This window comes from Astatotilapia calliptera, chromosome 20 (genome assembly GCF_900246225.1).
Source record: "Astatotilapia calliptera chromosome 20, fAstCal1.2, whole genome shotgun sequence".
In the NCBI taxonomy this organism is placed as follows: domain Eukaryota; kingdom Metazoa; phylum Chordata; class Actinopteri; order Cichliformes; family Cichlidae; genus Astatotilapia; species Astatotilapia calliptera.
The window spans coordinates 28302340-28322293 of NC_039321.1; the positions used below are offsets into that span (position 1 = coordinate 28302340).

General features: G+C 43.7%; 1 protein-coding gene and 1 non-coding gene across 3 annotated transcripts in view; both read left to right on the forward strand.

Annotated features, from left to right (window-relative positions):
* The first annotated feature begins 1313 nt into the window (after positions 1-1313).
* trnac-gca (transfer RNA cysteine (anticodon GCA)) lies at positions 1314-1385 on the forward strand. The gene has a single exon. It is a non-coding gene; the product is annotated as a tRNA-Cys (tRNA).
* A 4234-nt stretch (positions 1386-5619) lies between these two features.
* LOC113013582 (adenylate cyclase type 6) overlaps positions 5620-19954 on the forward strand; it is a 47272-nt gene continuing 32937 nt past the window's right edge. Inside the window, exon 1 of one of the 2 annotated variants that reach the window (XR_003270842.1) lies at positions 5620-10069. The gene's annotated coding sequence lies outside the window, so the exon portion shown is untranslated. The remainder of the gene's footprint in view (positions 10070-19954) is intronic. The other variant, XM_026154597.1, reaches the window with a different exon arrangement.

Genomic DNA, 19954 nt, shown 5'->3' on the forward strand with positions numbered 1-19954 from the left:
ATGCAAGACCTGCACTTTTCGCACAGCCCGGTCCCCTTGGATTTCTGCGCCTTCATGTTGGATTTCTATTTTGGAATTTCTGAATATATGACGAACATTTTTTTTAGTAATTCTCATAAATTCATCCAATAATGTTTCTATCTCTAATACCGAACTGTTCCCCTTTCCGTATGCGGCTCAATTTGTTTTTGGCCCAGTTATTTAAAAATGTTTACGAAGCAAGTGTTGCCCCTCAAGCTCTTAAGCTCAGGGTTCATGCAGGATTCCTTGCTTAGCATGAAATTGGTGTAATGGGCTCATTAGAGCGACACGTGAAGGAGAAAGTGTCTGTAATCTGTGCTGTTACACATGGACTAAGCATATTAATTTACTTCATTATCACAGTCCCAGAAGTCTCATTACTTCTGTTTGCTGTTCAGATTCAAAGAGCTTTGTTTGACTGGGATGCTGTTTTAGACGTTTTGCATTCACTATCTGAAGATGTCCAGGCAGGGGGGGTTGGATGAAGGTCTTCTCGGTTTTCACTGATCCAGCACTTTGCCCACCAGCCCCCACCACTTCACATCCTGCAGACGCCTTCCATTTACACCGAGCCAATCAACCAGGTAGCTTAAACTGTATACAGCACACAGCCAATGTCAAAGACACGGGAGAAAGTCACGCACACACATACACAGAGAGGCCCCTGAAGTGGACTGAAAGATTCATTTTGTTCGTTTAATTTCAGATTGTTTTTATTTTAAAAAGATAAGGGGTGTGTGAGACAGTCCGTGACCGTTGGCACCCTCTGCTGGGCAAACTGTAATGAAATCCAAATCTCATATTTGGTCACTTATGTCAAGACTATTAAAAAATCTTAATATTTTGGTAGGAAAATAGGAAATAGGTCCAGTGATTTATTAAGACAGTTTAAACATACATGTGTGTATTGATTCACTGTGTGTTTTTCTATCCAGGTATGCCTTTACTGCACTGGCAGTGCGTTGGGGATCATTAACATGCTGAAAAATGAAGCTGTTCCCAATCAGACAGTTTGGATAGTATTGCGTGGTGGATCAAAATCTGATGGTGCTTTTCTGTGTTTATAATTTTTTCAATTTTGAGAAGATCCTGAACAGTACTGCCTGAATTGCAGTCATGGCTTTCAAAGAATGACACAAGCTCCACTGTGTTTTATGCATTTTGACCTCCTCCATATCTATTGCTGGCCTTTTCAATCAAAAAAATTCTCCTATTTCCCTTCCTTAAAAATTGCTTCATAACAGCATCCCATCCACTGGTTAGATTTCAGTGAACAGATGCAGTTTCTCTGAGGGGGTATAGCTCAGTGGTAGAGCATTTGACTGCAGATCAAGAGGTCTCTGGTTCAAGTCCAGATTCCCCCTATGGAAGCTCAAATGATCAGGTAACATTTTTGAAGGACCCTCTAACATTAAAAAAAAAACTATAGCTCAAGAGCATTTCCTAGCTGAAGAGGCAGATTCATATTTTCATGGTTTTCAGATAGTGTTTATCTGCTGTAAATAGTTCAGCTTCCATAGAAAAAATGGACACATTGAAGACTATCTTTGAAATACGACAAGTATGCTTGTTATGCAGTGATTAGATGCCAAGACAATGTCCCTCACATCCTTACACTCCCACCAGCAGCTTAAACAACTTATACAGGGAAGGATCCTTGTTTTCATGTTGCATTTGACATGAGATTTATCAGACCAGGCAACATTTTTTTCAGTAACTGTTCAATTTTGGTGTAAAATGTTGCCTCAGTTTCCTGTTCTTAGTTGACAGGTGAGGCCTCTGGTGGGGTCCCCTGCTGCTGTAGCCCATCTGCTTCAAGGTTTGACCTGTTGTCCATTCAGAGATGCTCTTCATATGTTGGTGGTTACTTAACTGTGTGTTTTTTTTTTAAGTTATTTTTGCCTTCCTGTCAGCTTGAAGCAGTCTGGTCATTTTCCCCTGACCTCTAGCATCAACAAGGCATTTTCACCCAGAGAACCGGCACTAACTGGATTTTTAAAAAAACTCTCTGTAAACACTTGAGATGGCTATGCATGGCACATTTATTACTGGCAATTTCAGTAAAACATTCATCACTTCACAAGACCTGTAGCCACTGATTTCCAGTTCAGTTCTTGTGTCATCTGCACATTTAAGCCTTTTATTCCGGTTTCCCTTCCTTAACCTCCTAGGACCTGGCGTCCACATATGTGGACATCGCATTTTGGGTTATTTAGACTAAAATACTCAATTTTGCTCTACATGGGTCTGATATCCACTTACGAGGACATTATACTGATACTGTTCTATCAAAATTTTAAACGAATATCCTCATATGTGTCTCTTATTTTTTTTAAAAACAAAAATAAGGTTAAAAAAAATCTGGTAATTCTTTGTTTTTACATTCATCGGGCCCCAATATGCCGAAATATCAAAGAGAAATTAAAAATGCATGTCGTGGAAGAGTTTGGGTCTTAGGAGGTTAATAATGGCTTCAGTGAGCAGCTGCATGATGAGGTATACTACCGACTAATAATGTCTAATATTTGTATAACCTTCCAAACAAGTGTTATGGGATTCGGACCTGGCACAAATTCTACCTAGTAGGTAATTAATAAATAGAAATAAATACATTTAATTAATTAATTAATTAATTAATTAATTAATTAAAAAGAGCAAGAAAAACAAAAATGTTCCCAGACTTCCTCTACACGCGTCCACACTTGCTGTTCTGATATCAAAAGTTTTTAAGGTAGACTGTTTTCTTGGATTTGGTAAATGTTTAAATATGCAATTGTAACTCTCTGGTGCCACCTTAAAACCTGTAGTCTGTAATAGGACATGATGTCGTCGGTAAACAGGAAGTAAGTCTGTGAATTAAGGAGAAGGCATGTGCAGCATGGTGGCCTTAGCCAGATAAATCCAGTGGCATCCACATACATCCTATGCCTTTGGTAGCATTGTGGATATGTATAGACTTGTTTTATATTTTATGTGCATGTATAGACCACTTTTTTTCAAATAAGTTCATTTTTCTGTAAGTTTAATGATAAAACCAAGCTTATGCGGTTTATGCTAGCAATCGCTTATGGAGCTAGTTAAAGGGGAACGACAAACGAATTGGAGGCATTCATTATAGTAAGACTTGTTAAAATCATAATTTGATGTTTGTATTTGACTTAAAAAGGGAAGTAATTCATATGAACATTGCATGTTGACATATTAAAAAACTGGGTTAATATATTTTCATCGTTATATATGTACATGGTGAATAAGTACAGTGATTATACCTTGTACTGTTTGTTACAGTTTCACCTTTCCCTGTGTCAATAAACCTGTGAACCGGGAATCGTGTCGTCAGAGTCTTGATGTGGGGAAGGAGTTTAGCTGACTGCCCAACCATAGCAGAGGCAGTACAGTGAAACCACACTTCCTAGCGGGCAAGATAACGTGGAAACGCCGACAGATGGTAGGGAGACCATCATCACAATCAACTAATGGACAATTAGCACATCTAAGCAGAGATTCGCTGAGAAATTGTTCAGTCCAAGTCAGAAGAAACAACCATGTCAAAAACGCATTCGCACGCTCCTTCTGTGCACTCCTATGCATCATCAACTGGGTCTGCTGCAGCCAAGGCACGAGCACGTGCAGAAGCAGCAAAGGCTCGTCTTTCTTATGCTGAGGAGGAAATAAACCTAAAACTAGAAAAGGCTAAATTGGAAGCCTCAATGCAAATGCTAGAATACAAGAAAGAAACTGCTGCAGCCATTGTGGAGGCAGAAGTGCTAGAAGCTGCAGCTGATATCAATAGTGAAAGACGTAGTTGTGACCTTGTACTAGATTCTGACCCTCTAGAAACTATTCAACGAACACAACAGTATGTTGCGGACCAAGGCAAAGTATCAGAGACAGGGCATCAGCAGCATGAAAGTGTTACGCCAACAAAATCACAGCCGTTCCCCAGCTCACATGGAGTTCAGATCTGTAAGGAAGAAGATGTTCACGAGCCACGACAAGTAAGATTTGAACACAGATCTGCTACTCCAACCCAGAATTTCAGATCTCAAAATGACTATAGTGGTGCATTTCCCTCAGCCTATCCCATATCTCCTAACGCCAACTATGGCAGCCCCAACCCAAATGATTTTGTGAGATATCTTGCACGCCGTGAACTTGTGTCTACAGGCTTACTTCAATTTAATGACAAGCCACAGAACTACAGAGCCTGGAAACGCTCATTTCTATCTGCAACCAGTGGCTTAGATTTGACTGCGAGTGAAGAGATGGATCTTCTTTTAAAGTGGCTTGGCAAGGAGTCAAAAGAACACGCAGAGCAGATCAGAGCAATTCATGTTAATCATCCAGGAGCTGGGCTGGATATGATATGGGAAAGACTTGATAGAACCTACGGCTCAACAGAGGCAATAGAGGATTCTCTCTTCAAGCGCATTGACACATTTCCAAAGGTAGGAAATCGAGACTATGCTAAGTTAACAAAGTTGAGTGATCTTCTGATGGAACTTCTTTCGGCTAAGGATGAAGGAGACCTACCTGGACTTTCATTCCTCGACACAGCAAGAGGTGTCAATCCAATTGTGCAGAAGCTCCCCTTTCGTCTGCAAGAAAAGTGGGCTTCAGCTGGCGCATCGTACAAGCGGCGAGAGCATGTGCCGTATCCGCCCTTTACCTTTTTTGTAGAGTTTGTTAGCCAGGAGGCTAGCATTGCCAACGATCCAAGCTTCAACTTCATCACTCAGACAGACATCAGCTCCAGGACTGAAAAGTTAGCGTGGCAGCCAAACAAGCATAGAGGAATCTCAGTCTGTAAAACGGACGTATCCTCCAGAGCTAGTTCTGATTCTAGTAAGTTCTCATCAAAGCTTGATGATTGTGATAAAGTATGCCCCATTCATGGGAAACCACACCCATTACGCAAATGTCGTGCATTCAGAGAAAAATCGATTGATGAGCGCAAGATGTTCTTGAGGGAGCACAATTTGTGTTTCAAATGCTGTTCAGCATCATCGCACCTTGCTAGGGATTGCAAGGTCAAAGTGCAGTGTTCTGAGTGCAAAAGTGAAAGGCACAACACAGCTCTACATCCAGGGCCTGCACCTTGGATAGAAGTGAAGGACCCTGCTCCAGACCATGGCGGGGAGGAAGTTGAAACTTTGCCTCAATCGGACATCACAGCCAAATGCACAAAGGTTTGCGGGGGAGATCTGATGGACCGATCCTGTTCCAAAATATGCCTCGTGAAGGTATATCCAGCTGGGAACAGAGAAAAAGCAGTGAAGCTGTATGCAATTTTGGATGAGCAAAGTAACAGGTCGTTAGTTCGCTCACAGTTTTTTGAAGTGTTTGGTGACAAAAGCCCATGTGCGCCATACATACTGAGAACATGTGCAGGAGTAAAAGAATAATCAGGTAGGAGGGCAAGTGGCTATGAGGTGGAATCTCTTGATGGGACTGTCCGCATTCCATTACCCAGTCTCACAGAATGCAATGAAATTCCCAACAACAGGGATGAGATTCCAACCCCTGATGTCGCTATTCATCATGCACATTTAAAGTCACTGGCACACCTCATCCCAGATCTGGACCCAAATGCCCAGATCATGCTTCTCCTAGGGAGGGACGTTATCAGAGTACATAAAGTCCGCAAACAGGTGAATGGTTCACACAACCAGCCCTATGCTCAGAAGTTAGATCTGGGGTGGGTTGTTGTGGGCAACGTGTGTCTCGGCAGTGTCCATAGGCCATCAGCAATCAGCTCCTTCTATACAAATACCACAGAGCTGCGAAGGCCATCTATCTTTAACCCATGCCCTAATGTGTTTTGTGTTAAAGAAAGGTACAGCGCCATCCAGGTTGCAGACCATCTTCCAACGTGTCCTGAACAAGAGTCCATCTGCGATGTTGACCATCTTGGATGCAATGTGTTCAAGAGGACCAAACAGGATAACCAAGTTGCTCCTTCAATTCAGGACGCTTCATTCATGAAAATAATGAAGGCTGGACTACAGAAAGACACAAATAACAGCTGGGTAGCCCCTTTACCCTTCAAGAGTCCACGTCAGCAGCTTCCTAACAACAGGCCTCAGGCACTGAAGCGTCTCAAGTCTCTCATTCACAACTTTGAGAGGAAGCCTGAAATGAGGGAACACTTCCTTAGCTTCATGGAACAGATGTTCAAAAATGGTCATGCAGAGTTGGCTCCTCCGTTGGGTGAGGAGGAAGAGCGATGGTATTTACCAACATTCGGTGTGTACCATCCCAAGAAACCAAAGAAGATCAGAATAGTTTTTGACTCCAGTGCTCGATTCAATGGTGTGTCACTCAACGATGTGCTGTTGACGGGGCCTGATCTGAACAACACACTGCTGGGTGTATTGATTCGCTTTAGAAAGGAAGCTGTTGCATTCTCAGCAGACGTAGAACAAATGTTCTACTCTTTCTTGGTCAGAGAAGAGGACAGAAACTTCTTGAGGTTTCTATGGTTCCGTGATAATGACCTCTCCAAAGATATCGTGGACTACCGCATGACAGTCCACGTGTTCGGGAATAGCCCCTCGCCTGCAGTGGCTATTTACGGCCTCCATCAATCAGTTCAGGTCAGTGAGTTCCATGCTGACCCTGATGTAAAGCATTTTGTGATGCGAGACTTTTATGTAGATGATGGACTGAAGTCTCTGCCTACAGTCGAAGCAGCTATCAACTTGTTAAAGAAGACACAGGATGTCCTCTCCAGGTCTAACCTGAGGCTGCATAAGATCGCAGCAAACAAGAAGGAGATCATGAGAGCCTTTCCTTCAAGAGACTATGCAAGTGACCTTAAAGATCTTGACCTTGATGCAGACACAGTACCGATGCAGCGCAGTCTCGGGCTCAACTGGAACCTTCAAACAGATTGCTTTGTCTTCAGTGTCTCCCAGGAGACAAAACCTTATACTCGCCGGGGAGTCTTATCTATCATTAACAGTCTCTACGACCCTCTTGGGTTTGTAGCACCAGTTGTCATACAAGGCAAGGCCATTCTGCGAGAGCTCACTGCTGAGAATGGTGACTGGGATGTGCCATTACCTCGAGACAAGGAGGAAGCTTGGGCCTCGTGGAGAGCTTCACTGACAGAGTTGTCAAGTCTGACGATACCCAGACCCTACACTGAAACTTCACCATCGACAGCTGTCAACAGAGAATTGTGTGTTTTCTCTGACGCTTCAACAAAAGCTATTGCTGCAGTAGCATATCTTAGAGTCACAGACACTGCTGGAAACCAGCATGTGGGGTTTGTCATGGGAAAGGCCAAGCTGGCTCCTCGTCCAGAGGACACAATCCCGAGATTAGAGCTCTGTGCAGCAGTACTGGCTGTTGAGTTGTCAGACCTGATCTCAGCAGAACTTGATCTTCAGCTTAATGCTGTGACTTATTACACAGATAGTAAGGTGGTTCTGGGCTACATTTGTAATGAGACCAGGCGTTTTTATGTGTACGTAAGTAATCGGGTCCTGCGCATTCGAAGATCCTCCAGTCCACGCCAGTGGCGCTACGTGGCCACAAACCAGAACCCTGCAGACCATACAACACGTTCTGTTGCTGCAGGCACTTTAAAAGACACCAACTGGCTTAGTGGATCCAGGTTTCTGTCCAAACCAGAGCAAGACATCCCTGACAACACCTTTGATCTTGTGGACCCAGGTTCAGATCCAGACATCCGACCGCTTGTGTCCACATTAAGCACTGCTACAGCATCCAAGCAACTTGGGTCCCAACGATTCACCAAGTTTTCTTCGTGGCAGTCACTGACTCGTGCAATCGCCCATCTGAAACATATTGCCAGTTGTTACAACATGATCACAACAAACAAACCTTGTAAGGGCTGGCATCTTTGTAAGACAGGATTTAGTGTTGAGGAATCCACCCAAGCCTCAGACATCATCATTCGAACAGTCCAAGAAGAGGTTTATGGCGAGGAGATCAAATGTATCGTAATACACAAAGAGGTTCCCAGAAGTAGTCCTCTGAAAAGTCTCGATCCCTTTATTGATGCACATGGCCTACTAAGAGTCGGAGGTCGTCTTCACTATTCAAGTCTTGCTCAGAGTGAGAAGACTCCTGTGATTATTCCAGGCAATCATCATATTGCAACCCTGCTCATTAGACAGTACCACGAACAAGTTCACCATCAAGGGCGTCTCTTTACGGAAGGGGCCGTCCGTGCAGCTGGATTTTGGATAGTTGGTGGAAAGAGAAAAGTGAGCAGCATCATCTACCGATGTGTGACATGCAGAAGACTTAGAGCTCCAGTAAGCTGCCAAAAAATGGCCAGCCTTCCGGCAGATCGTCTCTCAACAGACCCTCCCTTCACAAATGTTGGCCTTGATGTGTTTGGTCCTTGGAGTGTTTCTGCACGCCGGACTAGAGGAGGCCTCTCACACAGCAAAAGGTGGGCCGTGATTTTTACATGTATGAGCGTAAGAGCCGTACATATTGAAGTCATAGAATCCCTCGACACATCCAGCTTTATCAACGCATTAAGGCGGTTTCTAGCAGTTAGAGGGCCGGTCAAAAGTATTCGATCAGACAGAGGCACTAACTTTGCGGGTGCTTGTCAGTCCTTGAAGATACCCTCTAACATCGACCACAATGGCGTCAAGTCTTATCTGTCAGCCCAAGGTTGCTCTTGGACATTCAACCCTCCACATGCCTCCCACTTTGGTGGAACGTGGGAAAGGATGATTGGTCTGGCTAGAAGGATTCTTGACTCCATGTTCCTCCAGCTCAAGGGGAAGCTGACCCATGAAGTGTTGGTAACTTTCATGGCAGAAGTAGGAGGCATCATTAATGCCCGGCCTCTTGTTCCTGTAACAACTGACCCCGACAACTCATTCATTCTTACGCCAGCTGCTCTTCTAACACAGAAGGTAAACTGTGTTCCTGCTCCTCCAGGAGAGTTTGGAGCCGCTGACCTCTACAAGCATCAGTGGAGACAAGTCCAGCACCTGTCCAACACCTTCTGGGACAGGTGGCGCAAGCAGTTCCTTCCAACATTGCAATCACGTAGGAAGTGGCAGTCATCTAACCCAAACATTAAGCCAGGGGATGTTGTTCTCCTCAAGGACAGTCAAGTACAAAGAAATAAGTGGCCACTTGGTCTGGTAACACAGACCTTCCAAAGCAAAGATGGTAAAGTTCGCCAGGTCGAGGTCAAGGTCATCAAGTCAGGAGGAGAAACATTGTTTGTGAGACCCATTACAGAAATAGTACTTCTTCTGGCTTCAGATGTCTAGGTGTTGAACTGTCATTGACAAAGTGTGGTGGCGTTAATCACGCCAGGCGGGGAGTGTTCTGATATCAAAAGTTTTTAAGGTAGACTGTTTTCTTGGATTTGGTAAATGTTTAAATATGCAATTGTAACTCTCTGGTGCCACCTTAAAACCTGTAGTCTGTAATAGGACATGATGTCGTCGGTAAACAGGAAGTAAGTCTGTGAATTAAGGAGAAGGCATGTGCAGCATGGTGGCCTTAGCCAGATAAATCCAGTGGCATCCACATGCATCCTATGCCTTTGGTAGCATTGTGGGTATGTATAGACTTGTTTTATATTTTATGTGCATGTATAGACCACTTTCTTTCAAGTAAGTTCATTTTTCTGTAAGTTTAATGATAAAACCAATCTTATGCAGTTTAAGCTAGCAATCGCTTATGGAGCTAGTTAAAGGGGAATGACAAACGAATTGGAGGCATTCATTATAGTAAGACTTGTTAAAATCATAATTTGATGTTTGTATTTGACTTAAAAAGGGAAGTAATTCATATGAACATTGCATGTTGACATATTAAAAAACTGGGTTAATATATTTTCATCGTTATATATGTACATGGTGAATAAGTACAGTGATTATACCTTGTACTGTTTGTTACAGTTTCACCTTTCCCTGTGTCAATAAACCTGTGAACCGGGAATCGTGTCGTCAGAGTCTTGATGTGGGGAAGGAGTTTAGCTGACTGCCCAACCATAGCAGAGGCAGTACACTTGCATAAAATAAAGGTGTTATCAGCTAAGGTATAAAAACAGTAAGACTTGATGCATGTGTGAGGTGTTGATGCAATAACATCAAGTTAGAAAGCTTCCCTCAGATAGTTAGTAGTGACTGGATGCTGACCTTAATGATCTTGAGGAGGCATATGAATGCTGTATATCTGCCACATGATTTGATGCTAGACCATTTAAGGCTAAACACAAACAGTGACACTTTATACTGAATTCTGTAATGCACAGGGAGCCACTGCAAGGCTGTCAGCACTGGAACAATGTGATCTTTTCTTTTCTTTTTTTGCCCCAGCCAGAAATCTAGCTAAAGGGTTTTGGTCTAACTGTAAATAAATAAGACTGACTGAATAACTCCATATATATGCTAAACTAAAGATGGAAGGCCACACAATATAACCTCATTCTTGCCTTGTTTAGCTGTGGGAAAATATGAAACATTGAATTATTTGAAGCCAGGATACAGGGATTGTGCCCTTGTATAGAGGAGTGATTTCCAAGATTCCCTGGTATATGTTTGTAAATCATCTGAGTTGGAATGAAAAAGACATGTCATATTCAGAGGCAGCATGTACAAAGAAAACAGAACAGGCCACAAAATAGAGTCTCTGGGAACTCCAGATGTCATAGAAGAGTATTTTCCAATGTAGACTGAAAAAGCCCCTTATTTAATATAAGACTGAAACCTGTTTCAAGCCAAACCCTTGACTCCTACACAATGTTCCAAATGCTAAATGAGTAAATCATGATTGACTGAGTAAAAGGTAGCACTCGGGCCCAGCGGAGCTAAGATGGAACAGTCACCAGTACAGAAATCACCAGACATTCAGTAGAGTATCATTTATTACTTTTAAAGGAGAAGACTGAGCATTGTGAAAGTCCCTGAAACCTGACGGGAAGGTCTCATAAATTTTGTTCTTGTCTAGAAAAGACAAACGTTGATCTAAAACAACTTTTTTTAAAAATAGAAGTTTAGCTATAAATTACAGTTTTTTGAACAGCTGTGTGGTAAACTGCTGTTTCAGTGACTGCTCAGATATTGTGAAGAATTTTGCATTAGGACAACCCCTACTATACACAGTGTCCAAGAAAAAGGAGAAAAAAAGACACATCTGGTCTGAAAACAGCACAAAACTTCAAACTCGAACTTTGAGCATTAAAAGAAGCTAATGAAAACTGGCAGCACAGTTTTGGACAGATGAAATCAAAATATATTTATTGGACTCAGATGGCGTCCAGCATGGTTGGAGTGGACCTGGCTAGGATTACAACAGCTGGAGGTAGATCTATACAAGCGTTAACCATGCTGGACAGATGACATTTGTACATTTTTCTGTGAACGCAGGTGTAACGCAATCTGTACTTACGCCAAACCTTTAATGCGTGGAAATCAGGACTGTTGACCTTGGGCAGTTCACTAGGTGTCGGTGTCATCAATTTCACCCCGATGTTTAACCCAGAATCACAGTTTCTCTAAAAATAGGTTACAAGAAATCAAATGTATCCCAAATATCTATATCCTGTCAGAAGCTAGTTTCGTAAAGGAGATTGGTAGTAGCTGCTCCACCACAGGAACAATAAGGCTTCCAGCACACAATGGACACCACACTTACTTAGCATAAACACATTTATTTGACACAATTTTAAATAATAAACCCCTTTTTTTGTAGTGTCTTTCCACTCAGTGTCATAAGAAAAATAAAACAAATAAATAAACAAATATGTATCCTTTAAGGTCCTTTGGCCAAAAGAAAATCACCTGAGCTCAGGGAAAAATAAAGCGCATCGTTGGGGCCCTTTGAATTGTTCCTACCGCTCTGTTGGAACGGTGTAGCATCCAATAATAGCATCCAGCAAGCAGCAACGACCATCTATTTGCCAGGACGGTTCGGCAGAGTCATCAGATGAGGACTTCCACAAGGCAGTTCATCCAGTAGGATCCAGGGCACCAAAAGGGCAAACAAACCAGCCTACACACAAGTGTGCAGAAGAATTAACTGAAACGTTCATAAGTCTCAGTACCACTGACTCAGTGTCCATGTCACTAACGGCTTATTTAACAGACTTACCATTATAATAATACAGGTTTGTCAAAATACAACATAACAGAACATAAATGCAGTTAACAATGCTTATTAATGCTGTTCTCTTAGGCATAACATAATAACACTGTAACTGACCTCGTGTCGGCCGCCATTTCAGGACATTAGCTAGGCTCACTTAACGGCTAGCTTGCTAACAGTCAGCCAATAACACACGTTATGCAATATTTAGCCTCTTTCTTAACAACATGACAGCGGTAGATTTGATACCTCGCTGCAGTATAATAAGGCACAAAACATTTCATACGAACATGAGCTGCACGCTAACTCACCAGAGGAGTTCGTGTAATGGCGAATGCTGTCGGACTCAGCTCCGCTTCACGTTTGTAACCGCTACAAGACTTTTTCCTAACAACATATTAAATCATTAGCTTCACATATAAAGGTTTTTAAAACTATTTACAGCAACTCAAATGTCTACTGTACCCGAATTTCCAGCTCGTAGAGGGCACGAGAGCAGCATGCGCCTCATCGGACGAACGGAAGGAAAAACTCTGTAGCTGGACTAGAGAGTGGCTATGCGCACGGCACAGTGGTGCGTTCAGTGACCACAAATAATCAGAAATCCCATACTCAAACAATGATCTGGGTTACACTCTCCCCCTCTAAAGTGCATGAGTCTCTGCATGCACACTTGACTTAACAGGTGTGTGAAGGAAAGTGCTCTGAGAGAATACAATTGCGAAACTCTGACAAAAAGGAACTGAGAGCCAAAATTAAAGGCTCACCTAACTCATCATAAGTTAGTTTACGAGGTTGGCGTCTCTCTCTCCCAGAACGCCGCAACTCTACTGTCTCTGGCTCTAAACTCCGCTCAGCAGTGTCGCTGCTTCCTTGATTCATTTCAACAGATTCTGTTTGTTCAGGAATGTCAATAACAACCCAACCTGGACCTTCATCAGATGGAATGGGAGATGTGGTCACCTCATTGCTTTCTGAGTGTAACAAAGGCTCAGGTTCAGAAACATGACTGGGTGTTTCTCGTGCGTGTGACTCGTCTTGTGGCTCTGCACGGGCCAAACTAGAATGCACATCCCCAGTGGACAGCTGAGGTGTGATAACCTGCCTTTCAGTCTGGATAAAAGGACCTCTGGTTATTATTTCTGGAACCACAAAAGCTGGATACACTTCGTCCTCATCACTGTATACCTCATCTTCCTGACCATCAGGGTTATCAGAAGATTGTACTTCTCTTTCGGCTTTGTTCCTTGGTTTCTTCCCTTTAGAGGGCCCATGAGATCTGCTCCCTGCCATTTCTTCCACAGGTAAGAACCCACACGGTAGAAGGAGATCCCTGTGTAAGGTGCGTTTTGGTCCGTCTCCCAACTCGGGTTCCACAACATAGACAGGGCCATCATTGATTCGTTTAACCACAACATGTACTTTCTGTTCCCACCTGTCTGAGATTTTGTGTTTACCTCTGATACTCATGTTCCTAACCAAAACCCTGTCACCTGCACAGAGCTCGGCCACTCTAATCCTCTTGTCAAACCTAACTTTATTCCTTTCTCCGATCTTCTGGGAGTTTTTTGCAGCTAGGGTGTAGCTCTCCTCCAGACGTTGACGAAGGTTGTTCACATACTCTGAATGAGACTTATGGTTGGCATTTTCAGGTTGGATACCTAAGACTAAATCAATGGGTAGTCGGGGTTGTCTGCCAAACATCAGTTCATAAGGAGAGAAACCAGTTGTGTCGTTCCTCGTGCAGTTATACGCATGAACTAAGGGTTTAACAAAGTCCCTCCAGTGAGATTTGTCTTCCTCTTCCAACGTACCCAACATATCAAGAAGCGTCCGGTTAAACCTTTCCACCGGGTTTCCGCGAGGATGATAAGGTGTAGTGCGGATTTTGTCTGCTCCTATCAACGCACATAGCTCTTTGATTGTGTGAGATTCAAAGTCTCTACCCTGATCACTGAGTAGACGACTGGGAAACCCATAATGAACTATGAAGTTCTCCCACAGAGCTTTTGCAATGGTCCTGGACTTCTGATCTTTAGTTGGCACTGCCACAGCAAACTTCGTAAAATGGTCAGTGATAACTAATATGTTCCGGGTGTCTCTGTTGTCTGGCTCAACTGACAAATAGTCCATACAGACGAGTTCAAGCGGGTAAGTTGCTATAATATTTTCAAGAGGCGCTGCCTTCTGAGGCACTGCTTTCCTCCTGACACAGCGTGGACACTGTCTGCACTTCTCTTCTACAGACTTTGTCATCATTGGCCAATAGAATCTGGAACGGGCAAGATGCAGTGCTCGTTCAAAACCAAGATGACCAACTTCATCATGCACTCCACGCAACGCTTTCCCTCTGAACTGTTCAGGTAGGACTAACTGCCATACAGTGTTGTCTCTATTTGTCCATTTCCTGTACAATACTCCATCTCTCATTTCGAGTCTTCTCCACTCCTTGAGAAGGAGCCTAACATCAGGAACTTCAAGGTTTGTTTCTCTGAAGCTGGGCTTTTGAGCTCTTTCAACGAAGGTGATGACACGTGAGACAACCGGGTCATCCCTCTGAGCTTTATACCAGTCAGAGCTTGTCATAGATGGTAATGTGTCTTCTCCAAATACATCCGCAACTGTTGAGGGATCAACAGCAAGAGACTCTACAGCCAAAGGTTGTTCTAGATTTGAACAGTGCTCGATCTTTGACACCACAAGATGGCGTTGACATAAGGCAGATACCACCTCGTGACTCATCTCGTTGCTCACCTCTAGAAGACGGTTTTTCATGTCATCAACTCTCTTCCTTTCTTTGATGAAATCCTCATCTTCAAAAGGAGGAGCTTGTGGTCGTCGGGACAGCCCGTCTGCATCGCGATTGGCATGACCGGCCCTGTACTTAACGGTGAACTGATAAGTAGACAGCGCAGCTAACCAGCGATGACCAGCAGCATCTAACTTTGCAGATGTCAGTACATACGTGAGAGGATTGTTATCCGTCACAATGGTGAAGTTAGCGCCATAAAGGTAGCTGTTAAACTTCTCACAAACTGCCCACTTCAAAGCTAGAAATTCAAGCTTGTGAGTGGGATAGTTTCTCTCACTTTTGGAAAGTCCTCTGCTTGCATAAGCCACAGCTCTCAGCTTCCCGTCCTGCTCTTGGTAGAGCGCTGCACCCAAGCCTTCACGACTGGCATCAGTGTGCAGGACATATGGTAGCTGTGGGTTGGCAAAAGCAAGGACAGGTGCCGATGTCAGTCTCTCAATCAAAGTCTTAAACGCATTTTCACATTCAGGTGTCCACTCCTCTCCAAAAGGTAAGTTAATGTTTGATGGTTGTTTGAAATGTTCTCCAAGATACACTTTACCCCTCTTTTTGGGTGAGTAGTAACCAGCCGTGAGACTATTTAAAGGCTTTGCGATCTTTGAGTATCCATCAATGAATCTCCGGTAATAACCGGCAAAGCCTAGGAAACATTTTAACTCTCTCTTGTTTGTAGGACGAGGCCATGTTTTCAAAGCTGAGATCTTATCAGGATCTGTGTGAACTCCTTGGGCATCAACCACATGGCCAAGGTACTTCACCGAGGGCCTAAAGAAATGACATTTTTCTGGGGACAGCTTCAACCCAAAGTCCCTCAACCGGTTCAGCACCCTCATGAGTCTCACCTCATGTTCCTCCAGGGTGTCTGAAAACACAATCAGATCATCCAAAAACACAAGTACCTCACTCAAGTTCAAATCCCCAACACACTTCTCCATCAGTCGTTGAAACGTACTTGGGGCATTTGTAACGCCCTGAGGCAGGCGATTAAACTCATAAAACCCAAGAGGACAGACAAAAGCAGTTTTAGCTTTATCTTCCTCGGCCATCTCAACCTGATAATAGCCTGATTTGAGGTCCATGACCGAGAACCACTTGGCACCACTAAGGGCCGTGAAGGTCTCCTCAATGTTTGGGAGGGCATAAGCATCCCTAATGGTCCGTGCGTTCAACTTGCGGTAATCAACGCACAACCTGATTGAACCATCCTTTTTACGCACAACTACTATTGGAGATGCGTAGGGGCTCTCTGACTCCCTAATAACCCCTGCATTAAGCAGTTCTTTGAGGTGTTGCTTGACAGCTTCTCTGTCACTTGGATGGATGGGCCTCGACCGTTCCTTAAACGGCGTGTCATCGTTCAGCCGAATGTGGTGTTTTACCACAGTGGTGTGACCATAAGACAGATCATCAACCGCAAACACTTCTGAAATAGACTTGAGCTTGGTGGTGATGCGCTCTTTCCATTCTTCAGAGATGGGTGACTCATCAAGATTAAACTTAAGCTTCTCTCCATCAAACTTGTCATGAGAAGAAGCATTTGAAACAGGCACCAGGGGTGAAATGTGCTGGGCTACACATACCTGGGCAACTGTACTTCCTGGTTGCAATACAATACTATGCCCACTCAAGTTCTGCAAGACGACTGGAACCTTACTCTTAGCTTTGTAAGGGATGTCTATCAAAGCAGTTTCAAGAAATAAACCACCAGGTAACTTGTCGTGTTCATTTGGTTCAAGGACGAAACTTACGTTAGGAGTGTTCTTTCTCAGCCTAACATCGCCCATTAAACAGCACTTGTGGTTGGCAGGGATGGTGACTGGTACTTTCCCGTGCAACCTCACTGGGTGTATGTGGCAATCATCCATTTGTTTAGCCAAGTGCTGGAGAACCAGTGCTACATCTCTGGAACACAGTCTGTGAAGGAAATCTGGACCGTCACGTTCAGATAACTTATCATGGAGTCTTAACAGTGCATTGGTACCAATCAAAACTGGCATTCTGCTGTTAAAATGGCACTCAGGCACAACAAGAGCCAAAACAACCAACTCTTCCTCTTTGCCTGTAATGTTGTGAGGAAAAGTGATGCGGGTCTCAACATAACCAAGGTAGGGAACGTGCTGTCCACCTGCACCCTCAATCTCAAGCAATGCTTGAATGGGCTGAATGGGGAGATGTGCCAGCTTATCCTTGTGAAATGATTCGGAGATTGTAGTGACTTGTGAACCACTATCCATGATAGAGTTGCATTGCACACCCTCAACCAAAACAGAAGCTGAACAACGAGGACCTATCAGACCGGGTGGCAAGCGGGATTGGGAACTGAAATCTTGAACCGTTGTCTGGGTCTTTATTTTGCTCTGAACATCAATTCTTTGGTCACTTGAGGCGGGACTAATGCTGGTCTCAGCTCCTGGACGTCCCACAGCAGGAGCCGCTACAAGTTTAAAGCAAAAGGCTCAGTAACCTGTTGGGCTTGGAACCTTCCTTGCTTTTCCTTTAACTCAGCATTCTTCTGGCGGACTAGTGCCTGGTTGGGTTCATTTGGGCATCGAGCGGCAATGTGGTTATCTTCACCACATCTAAAGCAGAACCATGCTTTTGGCATAGAGGGAACCTTAACTGGTCTCCTGGCACTGCTATTTCTTGCCGTAAGGAAGTCTTTGCCACTATTATTCTCTTTAGGACATTTTTGGTTCTGAGTGAGCTCTCTGAGTTGTTTAGACAACTCATCTATTTTGCTTTCAAGTTTAACAGTTTCTTCTTGCCTCTGTTTTAACGCTGCACTAAGCTCACTGTCAAAAGGAGAATTCTTGGACCTTTGACTCAGTTTCTCTACCTGCTTTGAAAGCTCATCCATTCTCCTCTCAAGCTTAGATGCTTCGCTCTGCTTTGCAGTCTGTGTTGGAACGGGCTCATCATCATAGGAGGGTACATCAAAAATGGAGTGGGCATGTACAGCTGCTTTTGTAGCACCCAGATGTTTTTTCATCCTGTCTAGCTTTGCAGATCTACGACCTTCCTCGGTCCTCAACATAAGGAGTAGATCTGGGAATGTTGGTGGACTGTTCTTTTTGTTTTCTAGTTGGAGAGCTATAATGAGACTCTGGTCCCAGCAGCCTCTAATAAACTGTCTGAGTAGGTGTTCGCTCAAAGTTTCGACAGAGACTCCCCCTCTAGAAATAGCTCGAGTAAGGAGGCTATGGAGTCTGTTCAAATATGCTGAGGGCTTTTCTCCGCTATTCTGGTTGGAGCTGAGAAAGGTTGCAAATAACTCTTCTCCGTCCTCTACAACACTGAAAGCGGAATCGAGCTGCCTAACATAAGCCCTGGGTGGTGAACTCACACCAAGCAACTTAACAACATCGGCTGCTGGACTTAGCAAACTTTCAAGTATTTTCCTAACCTTTTGCACATCACTAAGAGAGCAATCACTGACAAGAAGGTCCACTTGTGTGCGCCATGTTTCATAGTCTACCTCACCATTGGGCCTAGGAGCACGGCCAGAAAAGGTGCGCAGTCTGGTTTGTGTAGACCACGGGGCTGTTGAGTCATTTCTGATAACGTGCTCAACGACAACTTTTTGAATCTGAGGTGGGTTAAGGAGACTGCGGTCGATATTAACAGGGTTCACCACAGCACTATCAGGTGCATTGTGGGTCTGTGTGTAGTGATTAGGTTCATCATGATCACTAGCTACAATGTCATGGAGGGATGTGTCACCATCCTGAGCTGTGTGTGGCTGTGTGTCAGGAATCTCAGAGTTATGTCGAACTTCTTTGACCTCACTCTGAATAACACTCAAGAAACCTGCTTTACCACTATCTCCAACAGCCTTCAGTTCTTCTAAATATCTACGAGCTAACTCCTTGCCTACCTCTTCCTGAGCAACATCTCGAATGGTTTTGACAGACCAACCGATAGCAGGATCCTTGGGGCTCGGCAAGTCGCCTAAGATCTGGGGGTTGATCTTGGAAATGGCTTGATCGGACAAATATTGTATCAGGACTCTACCCTCTGGCTGGTTTGATTCATCTGGAATTCGAACTATCCGAGAAACTTTACCATTTACTGAAAAAACACTAGCAATGTCATCATCTGTGTAAATCCCTTCAACGCCAGTCACAAAAAGTGAGCACTGGCCATCTACATCAAAACGTCTGCAAAGATCCATGTCCAACACAATAGGGTCAAGGAAAAGAGGTAGGTGTTGTGAGCTGGAAAGTCAAGGTGCTACTTTTCACCAATCTCCTGGCTGGCTCGCCACTTGTAACGCAATCTGTACTTACGCCAAACCTTTAATGCGTGGAAATCAGGACTGTTGACCTTGGGCAGTTCACTAGGTGTCGGTGTCATCAATTTCACCCCGATGTTTAACCCAGAATCACAGTTTCTCTAAAAATAGGTTACAAGAAATCAAATGTATCCCAAATATCTATATCCTGTCAGAAGCTAGTTTCGTAAAGGAGATTGGTAGTAGCTGCTCCACCACAGGAACAATAAGGCTTCCTGCACACAATGGACACCACACTTACTTAACATAAACACATTTATTAGACACAATTTTAAATAATAAACCCCTTTTTTTGTAGTGTCTTTCCACTCAGTGTCATGAGAAAAATAAAACAAATAAATAAACAAATATGTATCCTTTAAGGTCCTTTGGCCAAAAGAAAATCACCTGAGCTCAGGGAAAAATAAAGCGCATCGTTGGGGCCCTTTGAATTGTTCCTACCGCTCTGTTGGAACGGTGTAGCATCCAATAATAGCATCCAGCAAGCAGCAACGACCATCTATTTGCCAGGACGGTTCGGCAGAGTCATCAGATGAGGACTTCCACAAGGCAGTTCATCCAGTAGGATCCAGGGCACCAAAAGGGCAAACAAACCAGCCTACACACAAGTGTGCAGAAGAATTAACTGAAACGTTCATAAGTCTCAGTACCACTGACTCAGTGTCCATGTCACTAACGGCTTATTTAACAGACTTACCATTATAATAATACAGGTTTGTCAAAATACAACATAA